Genomic DNA, 16,303 nt, shown 5'->3' with positions numbered 1-16,303 from the left:
AATTTTAAATATTCTACAATATCTCTTTACAATTGTTTATATACATTATATACATGTAAGGCCACTTAAATTTTTTTACTTTTAGAAAATCTCATTTTTAACTGGACTCAGACAGAGGTAGAAGCTCTCAGGGAGGATAATCTCTGTCTCTTGGCAATCTGTTTCTGGCATTTTTCTCTCACGTCCTTCACTGTCTTGGCCAAAAGTTTAGCAAATTTGGCAGCCTCTTCCCTGTTCTTAGTAACTGTTTCTTTGGAGCAATACACTGACTTTTGTCTTAGAGGACACGTGGTGAAACAAGATGCTGAATCTTGAGCACTTTGTTTCTCGATTTCTTCTCTGATTAGTGGCATTCTCACAACATACTGGTGGACATCCTCTTCAGAGAGGTCAACAAGTTTGTGGATTCTGCTAACTCTTTTGGGACAGTAATATGGGTGAGTCAAGGAATATCCTTCTCCCCCCATTTTTTTTACAGTGACCACTTGAGAACCTGAGATTGCCATCCACAGTCCAACCCTGGACAGAGTTGCACTTTCTTTCTCCAGTCCTCCTTGGTCTGTAGCAGGAATGCTCCCTACTCAGCAACAGGTGGACATGCCCATGGATCAAGACACCCTGCTTCATGAGGAAGCCTTGTTTGTCATTGTCACCACTGATTCAGACCACATAACCCTTCCAATTCTTCACCCAGAGCATCAGCAGCAACTTCTGTGGCCATACGCTTCTCATAAAAGGTACAAAGTTTGCATTCATTATCCACTTCCATGAGTTTCTGGCAGCCAGTATCCGGGAAAGAGATGTCCAGCTTCATCCCTAAAAAAAGAGAGGCACCACAAAAGAGAACTATATTTGGCATTTTAGATATAAGGTCCTCTGACTGAGGATACAACCCTTCCACTGTGTATTTAATTCTTTCAACATTTGTTGAATACCTAATTTGTCCTTTTCACTAAGGAAACCCATAAGAACTTTAAAAAAATAATAAAATGAAAGAAACACAGTTCTTAAAAATAAGAGGCTGCAAATCTAGTGAAAGGGCAGAGATATGAACCACCATAATAGGGGCATAAAGATTATCACTAAGAGATACAGTATCTTGGGGGAGTGCACTGCTGTGGATTTTTAAAATAATCTGCTGCGGTTTTTCAAGAAAGCCCAAGACATCAGAGGAATGACATGCCTTAATACCATTGCATTTTATTTATAAAATGTTTCCTCTTTTGTGTTCTTAAGAAGTTCTGTGAAGACCAAACTAGTGGAAATTTCAGATTTTTTTTCAAAACAACTCCTTATGATTTGCAGTTGTTGTTACGATGAAGTAATAAACATTGTCACACCAAGGTTCTGAATTCTGAGTCACTCTACTTTGGAATCACCTTTAGTGACTAATATTCCCTGAATACCAACTCCAAGTAGGGCACTTTCAGACACTAGGAGCCCAGAAAAACTCTGACAGTCAGCTTTTAGTTTAGACAAGGGAACAGATCCTAAATAGAAATAGCAAAAACTACAGAAGAACCCATTCAGGTCTCAACTCTTTATTACTTTCTTCTTTTTATGCATTACCAGCAGCATCTTCAATAATATTTTACACTGATATAATACATTTTCTTTAATTCTGTTTTAATGTTTAAATTTAAGTTTGAAGTCTGTATTGAAATATATAACCATATAGATTATTTTGTAACTATATTGACATATTAAACTCTATTAAAATGACATAACTCTGTAAATAACAGAAAGTAACATAAATAATAAATTGATGAAGAAAATTACCTATAATCACATAAGCTAATCAAGTAGAGGTTTCCATTTGCATATTTTGCCTTCCAGTCTTTAAATAAATGCTTCTGGAATCTTTAGACATATCAATTTGAATTTTAATTGCAGATAGAGTTTCATTTTCTAGACATTCATGCAATATAATAGTCTGATATATAACAAACAAGTATATGCTTTTCCTTATTTCTGAAATTTCATGTAGCCAAACACATGTACATATATACTTTATATGATTGTCTTAAAAATGGAATCAAAACTCATATGTTTAGCTGCTACTTGAATTTCTCACAGGATAATGTAAAAGAGGGCAATAATCATAGGTATCATTCATTGTTCTTAATATGTATATAATTTTCATAATGTATATGCATATGTACATTATGTATGTAATTAAAGCTACATGTGAATACATTTATTTTGTATATATATACAAAAATATATATATCACATATATATAATCTATTAAATTACATGGTGTTAATTGTTTATCTTAGGTTCATACTGCACCCTACCCAAACATGTGAGATCTGTGAGTATCAAGCTCCTGTATTTATATTTCTCTGCTTCTATTTAGACATAATGGATGATTCCAGTGGACCATCTGATTGATCTGCTAGTCGCTGAATGGCACCAATTGTTTTTATCCAATCTGAAAAATAGAAACTCAATTCACTTCTGTCTGGATGTCATCAATTTTGTTTCTTGATAAAATGTTTTTCTGGACTTCTGTTTGGAGGAAATCCATAGATTTATTACTGAGAACTGATTAAAAAATCAGAATGTCAAAAAAATAATGCTAATATCATAGGCTTTATTCACAGATAAGAGCTTCAAGATGTGGGATGTAAAACTTTTGTATAAAACTAAATTTGTAAAGAAAAATTTTGTGTAATTAATGAATTATTATCACATTCATAAAAATGCCTCTTCAGTGAGAGCATTTCACCTAACATGACATTTAGAAAAAATAATCTAGCCTTCCCTGCACTTTTTAGACTTCTAAGAATCATCTGTATGTTTCTTCCCTTGGAGAATATTTATATCTGCTTTTCTGTTTACTAATGCCTAGATTCTTCTTATACTAGTTCTCTGTAACATAAATGCACTGCAATATGTTTGTTAGGACTGAATTATTTGCTCTATATGTCTGCATATTTGAAGTCTGGACTTTAACATTCTGGAAAAAGGGGGTTCCTCTCTCACTTTTAAGGAATTTAGTAATAAAATTAACCCATCAATTCAACTAATGATGGTTTATAATGTCTTCTGAATGTCAGACAATAGTGTAGGAGGCTAAGATAATAAAGACTTAATCCAAATCAATGAGCCCAAATTAATAATTCATGGGAATGAAATTTATAAATCCCATTGCAACTAACACGAGGCTCATTCAGCCAAGGCAGAGTATTGAAAGGATTGTCTCAACTATTTTTTATTTTATTTTATTTTATTTTATTTTTTGTTTTTTAATATAAATGCTTTATTGTTTTTACTGAAATAAATGTTCTCATTTCAGCTTCAATGGACTACAGATAATAGGCATATTCTCAGAGAGACTGTGACAGTTACATTTGCGGGAGGTATGTTATCTTAAATATCTTTAATATATAAAATCAATGTTAAAACTGGAAGATATTGAAGATATCTCACCTAATCAAATTGATTTTTTATTATTTTTTTAAAAATTTTAATATATTTTTAATTGGAGGTCAATTTGCCAACATATAGCATAACACCCCAGTGCTCATCCCATCAAGTGCTCCCCTCAGTGCCCATCACCTAATCACCCCCACCCCCTGCCCACCTCCCTTCCACTACCCCTTGTTCGTTTCCCAGAGTTAGGAGTCTTTATGTTCTGTCTCCCTTTCTGAAATTTCCCACTCATTTTTTCTCCTTTCCCCTTTATTCCTTTTCACTACTTTTTATATTCCCCAAATGAAAGACTATAAAATGTTTGTCCTTCTCTGATTGACTTATTTCACTCAGCATAATACCCTCCAGGTCCCTCCATGTCGGAGCAAATGGTGGGTACTTGTCATTTCTAAAAAATATGGAACGCTTCACTAATTTGCGTGTCATCCTTGCGCAGGGACCATGCTAATCTTCTCTGTATCATTCCAATTTTAGTATATGTGCTGCCGAAGCAAGCACTCCACTATTATTTTAATTTTGGTGGTTAGAAATTGGTGCACTATAATCAAGCTATTTTCCCCTTGCTAGTTTTGTTAGAAAATGCGTATCCCTTTCTCAGCAAAAACTGATGTTGTAGATATAGACAGAAAATATGGGCTCCCATCTATAGAGAGAGACAAGGTCTCATCCCTGCACTCATGCTTTTACTTTTCTTCTCATCCTCCTTGCACCCCTTCCTCCTTCTTCTTCCTGGTTTCGTGTTTTGTTTCATTTTCTATCCTCAGTGCCTAACTTCTTTGTCCTCTATGCTCAATTTCTCAAATCCCCCTCGGAAGGAGAATTTAACTGGATCATGCACCTGGTTCCCATTCCCAGGAGGGTTTGCATTTTCAGCAGAAATGAGAAGGCACTGGGTTGTTCATGGTACAGTTGAAGGCAGATGGGAAAAGGAGGGTGAGACAGGTTGATATTTAAGGAGGTTATTAAAGTCATGTTAATGCCAGGAACTCCTGCCACTTAGGCAGCAATTAAAAGGCAAAAAGAGTCTGAAACTATAAATACCAATAACTCTTCATTTCATGTCTTCTTTGACATTGAATAATCTTTACCCCACTTGACAGTTTGGTATATCCTACATTTCCCACTACGTGTCAACAACTAGAAGTTTGGAATTTTAGTGAAGGTGGTAATAGTCAGGTGTTGTTGTGCGTGTATTCCTGACATGGAAATATTCTCTTTCTACAAATTTCTATAAACTATTAATGAACTGCTACCCACTTTTCAAAAATGTTGTATTTCTCAAGGAGCTTTCAGACTACTTTATCAGAATCTTAAATTATTACTTTTTCCCTTTCAAGATATATGTTGCACTTTTTTTTTTTAACTCAGAGCCTCGTACTTTTCAATCTTTGTGTTATGCGGAATATGTTCCAGGCCAGTTGTTCCTCTAGCTACACAGCTGCCCTTGTAGGTGAGCAGAGAGCAATTCAATCATTTCACCTGAAGTAAAACATTTGTTTTGTTTATTTAAACCTTGTAGAAGCAAAAGCTTCTTCAGCTCATTCAAGAGGGGACTCAGCTTATGGTCTCTGGTAGGTAGCAGGCTACCAAAAAGCAAGCTCTTTATAGCTTTTCTGAAATGAGATCGTCCCTGGAATATTTTGTCCAAATAAAAGTTTTGTCCAAATAAAGGCTTCTTTATTAAAGAAGTGAAATGGGTATTGAGAACAAGCACTAAATGCAATTCATTAACTTGGTTGCTGCCAATTGCCCTCTGGAAAAAGATCTGAAGGATTACATTTTTCTTATCGATGGCCTGTAATGTATTTTTTCTGGGATTAACAGATGGAAGCTCTAATTTTGATTATATACATAGGAGTTTTTTTTTCTAAAATAATCTGATTGCTTTTTTGAGCCTCTCTTAAGTAAACTTAAATGCTGATTTGCTGATCATGTGTGCATTAAAATTCGTAAAATTCTCAGAATAACCTGGAAAAGTGTAGCGTTGGAAGACTGCATAGATTGGGGGGTAGCGTGAGGGGGCTGAAATGGTTGAGGAGTGTAAGAAATATTTCAGAGAGAAATTAAACTGTGAAGTGAATTTAGAAAGAGGGGCCACCCGAGTGTAGGAATGGGGGAGGGGACACCAAAAGAGAGGTCAACTTGAACAAATGCACAGAGACAGGGCCACTTGGAGAGCTTGGAAAAGACAAATAGCTCAAGGTATCAGAGGCAGCCCAGCGGAAGTTGAGAAGATATTGGAACCCTTGTGTGGCAGGCTAAAGATCTTAAGCTTTACTACTCAGTTTGGGTATAGCTTTCTGAATTTAATTGAAAATTGTTAGGGATAGAGCATCTTTTTAAAAAAAGATTGTATTTATTTATTAGTGAGAGACACAGAGAGAGGCAGAGACACAGGCAGAAGGAGAAGCAGGTGGGGAACTCGATCCCAGGACCCCAGGATCATGCCCTGAGCCAAAGGCAGATGCTCCACCACTGAGCCCCCCAGGTGCCCCTGGATAGAGCATCTTAAATAAGATTCACATGCTCATTGCTGCATCCATGCAGAGTTCTGACTCAGAGCAATGAGACTGAAAGCAGCAAAGACAAATTCTTTCCCCTGAAATCTTTGCAGTGAAATCCTAAGTCCTTTGCAACCTGGACAACATCTCAGAATGAACCACCAGTTGCCACTGGTGTGAAGCATATTTCTCAGAACGGACTCCTATTTGCCAGTTTCAGAGACTTAGCGACGTATTCACATGTCAAAATGCATCCCTCCCTTCCACATCTTTCTCCCTGCTGTTTTTAATAATAGGAAAACCCCAAAACGATGAAGCAGAGGATCTTACTTGTCTAATTCTGGGAATTAGCGAAGCAGGAGATGTAAGAGTCATGCCAAAAGTGATCGCACATGTATTTATGATGACACAAAATTAAAATGAATTTAAATTAACTAATTAATTATTGTTTCCTCCGAATCACTGCAGGGCCTACCACACAATTCCCCCTGCCTCAGTCCTCTCCTCCATGGACTACTTAAGCAGCATGAATAGTGTCTCGCATACTGTAGCTTGAGTAGTTGTCTGTCCAAAATGCAGATGGGTTCATTCCCTCCTCTCTCAAATCCCTCATAGCTTCCTGAACCTTATAGGATGAAGCCCAGCCTCTTTTCTATGGCATAGAAAGTTCTCCATGAACCATCCCCTTAGCTAACTTCCCAGACTTACCAGCAATGACTATTAGGCCACAAAAGTTTTATATCATATTTGTTTCTCCATTTCTTCTCTTGCCATCCTCAATCTATATCTGCATATGAGAATTGATTGGGTTTGAAAGACAGATTCCAGACCAGCTACAGAGCAAATTACAGTCTAATATTCATAAAATCCTAAAAGCAAGACAGAGAGAAAGTCTCCACAAATGCTTCTAGAAAGCAGGCTTGAGGCTGTAAATCAACTCTGCTTATTATACAGAGTTTGGGGAGGGATATTTATTACACAGGGGAGTTTCAAAAGAAGAATAAAGAAATCACCAGGCTGCAGATGATTTACCTTAACTTTGCTGAATAAAAAGAGAGAGAGAAAAGGATCAATGAATTTTAGACTCTCAACCCACCACTCACAAAAACACCTCTCCTGCTTTAATGAGCTGTGACCAGATTATCCAGAAATATGTCTCCGGTATTATTTCCTCCTGGAAGATGGAGAAGGAGTTCTCTATAAAACTGTAAGGAGAGTCAACTATAAAGAAATCTAATCTTTTTTTTTTCTTGATAAATGTAAGTCTGTTATAAAACATGCCATTTCATTAACATGCGCAGGCTTTTTAAAAAAAAACAACTGTAAACACAGATTAAATATGTTGGTTTATATTGATTTTTGTATAGCTTTGCACAACGTGAGATTTACGCTGTATGGTAAGCCTGATTCAGACCTATACCTATGATCCCCTGAGGTGAGTTATGGAAACATACTATTGGATGAAAACTGCACTGTAAGATTTCTCGGCAGCCAGTGGTTCTGAATACTGGCTATGCACCTAAATCAATGTGGAGTGGTCAAAATATTTGCTGCTGAGACTAAATTGCTGGATATTCTAAACTGAAAGTTTGGATCGAACCCAAGGTATCTGTATTTTCCTCAGATTTCACAAGTAGTTGCTTACCTATGTAACCACATTGCTATGAATATTCATGATTTAAGTAAATAGGGATGAAAACATCAGAAAGTTATCTGAAAATCACTTACAACTTTAAAAAAATGTAATAACTAATAAGCTTCACCTCCTCTCTTGTGTGAGGTAAGTTTTATGAAAAATTTTATGAAATTCTTTCTTATTCCCGAAATCTCTACTAGGCCAAATTCACAATCTGTTTTACTAATGTGGGGTGGCTAGGTGGATGCCAAGTTAGGTGGATGAGTGGATGGATGAAGGATGGACGATGGATGGATTGGTAAGTGTGTAGATAGCCCTGGTACAGATGCACAGATGACGCACTGGAGGTATGTAATGAGCGGAAGATGAAGGATTAATGGGCGGGATGGCAAGTAGCTGGGTTGACTACTTGCAAGTAGCTGAAGTGATAAATGGAAAACCCCGTGAAGTAATGGATGGATAAATGAGTGACTAAAGGATGATTAAAGGATGAGGAGCAATAAAATTTCTAGAGTCTCTTTGTAATGTTTAACGTACTGAACTGCCAGAGTAAACAAAAAAAAAAAAAAAAGGATTTTTCTCATGTTCAGTAACAAAAGTTCAATTTAAAGGAGTTTATTTGTTAATTTTCTAGCTGTGAATTCCAGATCACGATACAAAAACAAATTAAGTGCTGAGGGGACTGCAGTAGACAAAATCAATGTAACCGCTAAGGCAAGCTGGATAAACATTTCGGCCCTACCTGAGAGCTCTTATTTCTGGTTTGTGACCTCTCTAACTGTAAGACAAGAGCAATGCCAAATGAAGCAGTTCAGTGGAAATCAGTCTTTTCAGAGGTTTATGAGGAAGCAATAAGGCTAAGAAATGGGGATATAATTATAAATATTTCTTATGAAAGCCAAAATCACTGATCTAAACTCGATATTATCCCACAGGCATACAGAACAGTTTATTGTGTGTCAATCTTTTGTCCTGTAAGAACACAAAGATTGTGATCATGCTTTGAAGAGACTGGAATAAGCCCCAGATAATCTTATTGTGAATTATGTGTATTTTAAGTTCTATATACAATAATGTGCTGAAAAGCCTTTGTCAAATATAGAGAAAAATTATACTCAGACCCTATAAAGCAAAGATATTTACTCCAGAGTTCATTATTAAGCATTTAAAAAATAAATTTAAAGTAAACAAGTAAATGAAAAATGACTTTTCTGTTGAATCTCACATTTTATAATTTCATTTTTTTTGTTTTTTCTAATTTTTAAGTGGTTTGTCTATTTATCTTTGAAGAACCATGCTTTATTGAAACATAGCTTATTAAATTGTGACTTTTATACCAAATACAAAAAAATGTGTAGATTTGAGAGTACAGGTTTATTTTGACAAATATCTAAATCCATATAAGCACTAATGCAACCAGATTATAGAACATTTCCATCACCCCAGAGAAATTTTTTTCTGATTCTAAAACTGTAGATTATCTTGCCTGTTCTAGAATATTTGTATGAATAAACTTCTTCCATTCAAATTATTTCATTCAGGATAATATTTCTTTTTTTTAAGATTTATTTATTTTATTCAGAGAGAGAGAGAGAGAGAGACTGAGAGGCAGAGACACAGGCAGAGGGAGAAGCAGGCTCCATGCAGGGAGCCCGACATGGGACTCGATCCAGGGTCTCCAGGATCACACCCCAGGCTGCAGGCGGCGCCAAACCACTGTGCCACCCGGGCTGCCCCCCAGCATAATATTTCTGAGATCCATTCATTTTGTGGTACATTTCAGTAGGTCATTGATTTCCACTGCATAAGGAGGTCACAGTTTAGGTTTCCATTCACTTTTTCGCATTTTTTATAATTTTATTTTATTTTATTATCATGATGTGTGCTCTTTAATCCCAATCCCCTACTTCACCCATCTCCCCACCTACCTCCCCTCTGGTAACCCTCAGTTTATTCTCTACAGTTAAAAGTCTGTTTCTTGGTTTCTCTCTCTCTCTTTTCCTTTGCTCCTCTGTTTTGTTTCATAAATTACACATATGGGTAAAATCAAATAGTATTTGTCTTTCTCTTCTGACTTATTTCACTTTGCATAATACTATCTAGTTCCATCCATCTTTACAAATGGCAAGATTCCATTCTTTTGTATGGCTGAATAATATTCCATTGTGTATATAGACCACCTTTCTTTATCCATTCATCTATTGATGGACAATTAACACAGCTTCCATAGTTTGCCTATTGTAAATAATGCTGCAATATGCAGAGGGGGTGCATATACACCTTCAAATTAGGGAGATTTTTCTGGGTAACTGTTTTTAACAGTTTAAGTGATTTTAAGAAAATTTTGCATTTGCAAAATATTTTATGTTTGTCAATTGTATTATACTTATAGGATCTAACTTTTTTATAAATTTTTTTTTTTATGATAGTCACACACAGAGAGAGAGAGAGGCAGAGACATAGGCAGAGGGAGAAGCAGGCTCCATACACCGGGAGCCCGACGTGGGATTCGATCCCGGGTCTCCAGGATCGCGCCCTGGGCCAAAGGCAGGCGTTAAACCACTGCGCCACCCAGGGATCCCTACTTCTAGGATCTAACTTGATCTAACGTCTCAATACCAGCGTTACCCATCAGATTGATAGAATGACATTGTTATTCCTTCTTCATGGGTGAGGGGTGATGGAAACATGGAGAACTAACATCATTTTCAGGCTTATGTGCTTGGAGATAGAACCAGAACCAGAACTCAAGTCCTTGCCCTCCTCCTTGAAATCTATTTTTAGAATAACAGTGTGATTTCTTCATTTTGATATTTCCTTGTACACTAAGTAAATGTGCTATATTATATAAATTTTTAACTCAATTTATATTATATTAATTTTAATTTATTAGTCTTTTAAAATATGGATTCAAGAGTCTTAAGCCAGATTCCATAACTTCTCCCTCCCTAGCTTATCCACTGAAGAGATCTATACTTTATCATATGTGTACACATCCTTATTTGAGTAAATAATTCTTGATTGCAACTGGTCCATGAGATTTCTTTTAATCTTAATGTTTATATTGACATGTATTTGAAAATGTAAGTATAACAATGCATCATTAGCAAATATATTTCAGAAGTTACCTGTTTTACAATTAAAAGGTGACTCTCAAAACTAGAAGGATAAATTGATAAATTCACAAACATGATAGATTTTAAGATTTTAACACAATTGTCTTGGTAACTGATGTAACAAGTTGATAAAACAAATAGAATAAAAATTAGGAGAGATATAAAAAATGTCAACAATATTACAGAAAATGACTCCAATACTTGAGGAAAGTTTTAAATCTGGGAAACCAGATAACTAGATGTCAGATAAATTGGTAGCAATATGATTACCAAAAACATGAGACCATATATCTTTATACTAATATTAGTACTATTATTATTGTATGTATTATTTATTGAGCACTAACTCAATTCCAATGAAGTGTTTTGATAACAACTTTTACTACAGGATCTAAAATCCTACAACTTTCTATGGCATATTACAGTGTAGTGATCATATATTCATTCAACTAAATATTTATGGAGGACCTTCTATGTTTTAAGTGTTTATAATACATCAGTGAAAAAGAGACACGATTCCTCGCTTGATCTAGTATATATTCAAGAGGGTGGATATAGGCAATGCTTAGTGACCAAATAAATTTTTTAAATCTCAAAAAATATCATTATAGTACATCAGAGAGTTAAATGCTACATTAAAAAAGTAAGGGTAGGGGCACCTGGGTGGCTCAGTTGGTTGAGTCCAAGTCTTGGTGTCAATTCAGGTCATGATCTCAAGGTTGTTGGGTTGAGCCGCAGATTCAGCTCCACACACAGCAGGAATCTGCCTGAGATTCTCTCTCCCGTCTTCCTCTGACCTTCCCCCTTCTCGCTGTCTCTCACTTTCTCAAATAAATAAATAAATCTTTTTAAAAATGACAAAAGCAAAAAATAAATTAAAAAGGAAGAGAAAAGATATTTAGGCACATTGGAGAGAGAGAGAGAGAAGATGTGGTCTATATACACAATAGAATATTACTCACCCAGCAAAAAAAGGATGAAACCTTGCCATTTGTAAAGATGTCGATAGAGGTAGAGGGTACAATGCTAAGTGAAATATGTCATTTGGAGAAGACACATACCATATGATTCTGACTCATATGTGGAATTTAAGAAACAAAACTAAGGATCAAGGGGAAGGGAGGGAAAAATAAAATAAAACAAAATAAGAGAGGGAGGCAAACCAGAAGAGACTCTTAACTATAGGATACTGAGGGTTGCTGGAGGGTGGGTGGTGGGGGGATGAGGTAACTGGGTGACAGGCATGAAGGACGAGCACTGGGTGTTGTATGCAACTGATGAATCACAAAACTCTACCTCTGAAACTAATACACTATATGTTACTTAACTGGATTTAAATTTATATTTAAAAAGATGACAGCCAAAAAGAAAAGACCATTATCTTCAATAATACTCAACTAGATAAAAGTATCTATGGAATATATTCACTACTGACTTAGTAATTGTGGCACCTATACAATTTTTTTAAAAAAATATTTATTTATTCAAAAAAGAGAGAGAGAGAGAGAGACAGGGAGAGGGAGAAGCAGACTCCCTGGGGGGAGCCCAACGTGGGACTCAATCCCAGGACCCCGGGTCACACCCTGGGTGGAAGGCGGCGCTAAACCACTGAGCCACCCAGGGATCCCCAGCATCTATACAATTTTGTTATGTATTTTATCCGTAGCTCCTTAGCAACATTTTATATAGTATCAATTTTTAATATTAATATTTTATAGTATTAATAAACCATAGCTATTGTCTGTCAGGTTAACTTCATGATGAACCATAATAACTCCTTGAGAAGTATTCTTTCTTCTATTATGGGTGTGGATTCAAGCTCTGCCAAATTCTCAACTAGGTGGAATGTTCCTACTTATAAAGACTAGGCTTATCTGGGAAATACACACCAAAACCATGATAAGGTCCCACCTCACACCAGTGAGAATGGGGAAAATTAACAAGGCAGGAAACCACACATGTTGGAGAGGATGTGGAGAAAGGGAAACCCTCCTGCACTGTTGGTGGGAATGTGACCTGGTGCAGCCACTCTGGAAAACTGTGTGGAGGTTCCTCAAAGAGTTAGAAATAGATCTGCCCTACGACCCAGCAATTGCACTGCTGGGAATTTACCCCAAAGACACAGATGCAGTGAAACGGCAGGACACCTGCACCCCGATGTTTCTAGCAGCAATGTCCACAATAGCCAAACTGTGGAAGGAGACTCGGTGCCCATCAACACATGATGGATAAAGATGTGGTCTATGTATATAATGGGATGTTCCTCAGCCGTCAGAAAGGAAGGATACCCACCATTTGCTTCAACATGGATAGAACTGGAGGGTATTATGCTGAGTGAAAGAAGTCAATCAGAGAAGGACAAACATTATATGGCTTCATTCATACGGGAAATATAAAAAATAGCGAAAGGGATTATAGAGGAAAGGAGAGAAAATGAGTGAGAATTATCAGAGAGGGAGACAGAACATGAGCAACTCCTAATTCTGGATGACGAACAAGGGGTAGTGGAAGGGGAGGTGGGCAGGGGGATGGTGTGACTAGGTGACGGGCACTGAGGGGGGGCACTGGACAGTATGAGCACTGGGTATTATGCTATATGTTGGCAAATTGAACTCCAATAAAAATATACAAAACAATTAAAAAAAACAAATATAAAAACTATGCTTTCCAAATACAAATCAAGAAAAAAATGAGACACCTGGGGGGCTCAGTGGTTGAGCGTCTGCCTTCAGCTCAGGTCATGACCCTGGGGTCCTGGGATCAAGTCCCGTATGGGGTTCCCCACAGGGAGCCTGCTTCTCCCTCTGCCCATGTCTCTGCCTCTCTCTCTTTGTTTCTCATGAATAAATAAATAAAATCTTTTAAAAAAAAAGGTAAAAAATAATTCTAGGTACTTTGGAAGAGAGTATAGGACATTTTTTTCTTAATAGAAGACATATATAGTGAAATATCAAGCACCAGTATAGGTCATCTATTTATTCATTAGTCATCTCTAGTTATTATAGTTTAGTTCTTAGAACAGAGACAGTGTTGGAGAATATTATCTCGTGAGAGTGATGAGCAATAAACAGCACAGGTGGAGAGACAAATCTGCTATAAAGAAACTGTTATATAAAAGTATGTGCCAGGATAGCATTAAGAATGCTTAAAATATTGAAATGCTTCTGTATTACTTGGTAAATAGTCATTACGTAGGTCATCCTGGCCCATTCCTCTGAATTGCCTGGACTTGCTATTATCCAGACACTAAATGGTTAATAACTCTTCCAACAGAGCATTCCTGGACTCAAGCATAGAAGCAGCATCAGTCCTGTTGGTTGGTGCCCGCTGTTATGTAATTTACTATATATCACAATAATACACCCAGTTAAAGAACTTGCAAGAAAAATATGACATGCTAGATCTTGCCACTTGCAATGACAGCTGTAGCTGAAGACTATTATGCTAAGGGAAAGAAATCAGTCACAGAAAGACAAATACCATATGATTTCATTCATATGTGGAAGTGTAAAAAAACAAACCAAACATGCAAAGGAAAAAAAAAAAAAAAACATGGGAGAACAAGGCAAACCAAGAAACAGACTTTTTTTTTTTTTTTTTTTTTTTTTTTTTAAGAAACAGACTCTTAACTACAGGAAATAAACTGATGGTTATTGGAGGGGAGGTGGGGGGGTGGATAAACTATTGATGGGGATTAAGGAGTGTGCTTGCTGCTACGATCACTGGGTGATGTAGGGAAGTGCTGAATCACTCTATTGCACACCTGGGACTAATATGACACCATATGTTAACTAACTGGAATTTACATAAAAACTTAAAATATATATATATATTGTGATATGCTTGGTCCTGAAAGTTAGTGGAGAAGACAATCACTGCTTTGAAGCAGACTGAATAGCTAAGAAGAGAACCACTGAAATGATCTAATTATTTCTTACGATAAATTCTAATAGTAAAGGTGAAGTTCCAGACATATGAAATATAATGCCCAAATACATTTTGGCACACCACTATGGGAAAGACATAGGGTTGTGTGAATATGAAACTATTTTTAGCAGACTCTTTAATATAAGGCTCACGAAGTCCGAGATACTATCTTAATTTGTATTTGTTGTCTCTTTAGCTAAATGACGAATGGAACCAAAGGTGTGAAGAGAGAAAGAAAATAAGGATGGGACAAAAGGACAGAGAAAACACTTCTCTCTTCAAATGGCACGCAAATTAGGTGCACCTCCGTGGCTCAGTCCCTTAAGCATCCAACTCTTGATTTTGACCGAGGTCATGATCTCAGGGTTTTAAGATCGACCCTGTGTTGAGCTCCCCTTTGAGCAGGGAGCCTGCTTGGGATTCTCTCTCCCTCTCCTTCTGTCCCTCCACCCTCTGCCACTCAGGCTCTCTTCTCTTTTTCACTAAATAAATATATATTACAAAATGCCTTTAATTTAATAGGTTGTTACTAAAGATCTATGAAAAATTGAATGAAGTAGGAGAATACATATAATGAAATTATATTGACACCTTGTTGCTGCTTTTCTTCATGGGCTTAGATATTCCAGGAAAGCTTCCACATCTTATAATCATGTACAAAACATAACAGGATGATCATAAATGACAGGACATCACACGTAGTGTGTGTCTACACATACTGTTTTAAAAAGATAATAGATTCCAAGTAAGAAGGAATGATATGAGATAGCATTTGCCAGATCTTTTACACAACAATTTCTTGAAAATACCTAAAAGTCGACTGAGGATCGATCAAAATTCCATTAATAAATAGAATTGCATATCATTGTCCTATGGGAAGTTGCTAAATATATATTAAAATTTACAATGTTAATAAATAGCCCATATATTAAAATAACTTTGGCTTTAAAAATAACAGTAACTTTAGAAACAACGTTATTACTTATTAATAACTTCAATAAATAATAACTTTAGAAAGTTGAAATAAATAACCATTGGTTACGTAAATTTAAATGAGAATATTTTCTCTCTTTCTCCACATGAGCTAGAAGTGTTTGCTACTTTGTCATGAATCCAAACACTCATTGGCTCTTTTAGTTAGAAAAGACCCTTAACGTGAATATGTTCCAAAGTACTTGCTTTAGAGATCAATTAACTGAAGTCACTAACTGAGTGGTTTAGATCCTGTAACAACTTAGTTCTGACCCTGAGACAACTAACCGCTACTGGAATGACTTTTTTGAGAAATTCAATGTTGATCTAAAACATTACACTTATTCTTGTTTCTTTTCCTGATGCTTGCTCATTTGAGAATCTTGGGAAAGCCACAAATCCTCTCCCGAGAAAAATGTACCCATTTTTTATATACGCATAATATAATTATTCACCTTAAGTCTATCCATAGACTTTAACACTCAATTAAGGGAGAAAGGACGTAAGAGGCGTCGTCAAGGTCTCAACCACTCACAAAAGTATTTTGAATTTACCATCTGTAAAATAGATACCACAGAAAATTGAAAAACTCTGATGGAAACATGAGCTTGACTTAAGTAATCATAGGTCAGTGTTGTAGATATGAAGCAATCTCACCCAAAATCCGTCATCAAAGATAGAAATGAAACAGATCCCTCCATTCTCCCATTATA

The 16,303-nt window shown here is 36.3% G+C and overlaps 1 long non-coding RNA gene and 1 other non-coding gene across 2 annotated transcripts; one reads left to right on the top strand and one right to left on the bottom strand.

Annotated features, from left to right (window-relative positions):
• Window positions 1–341: 341 nt before the first annotated feature.
• On the top strand, window positions 342–15,094 carry LOC112934723 (uncharacterized). Its single transcript, XR_003238028.2, has 4 exons — window positions 342–737; window positions 2,280–2,314; window positions 3,302–3,365; window positions 14,815–15,094. It is a non-coding gene; the product is annotated as an uncharacterized lncRNA (long non-coding RNA).
• Window positions 3,830–3,936, bottom strand: LOC112934730 (U6 spliceosomal RNA). Its single transcript, XR_003238029.2, has one exon. It is a non-coding gene; the product is annotated as a U6 spliceosomal RNA (small nuclear RNA).
• Window positions 15,095–16,303: the final 1,209 nt, after the last annotated feature.

The sequence above is a fragment of the Vulpes vulpes genome, chromosome 11 (assembly GCF_048418805.1).
Source record: "Vulpes vulpes isolate BD-2025 chromosome 11, VulVul3, whole genome shotgun sequence".
NCBI classification, from domain to species: Eukaryota; Metazoa; Chordata; class Mammalia; order Carnivora; family Canidae; genus Vulpes; species Vulpes vulpes.
Note: the sequence above shows the minus strand (reverse complement) of the source record. Positions and strands in the feature narration are given on the sequence as shown.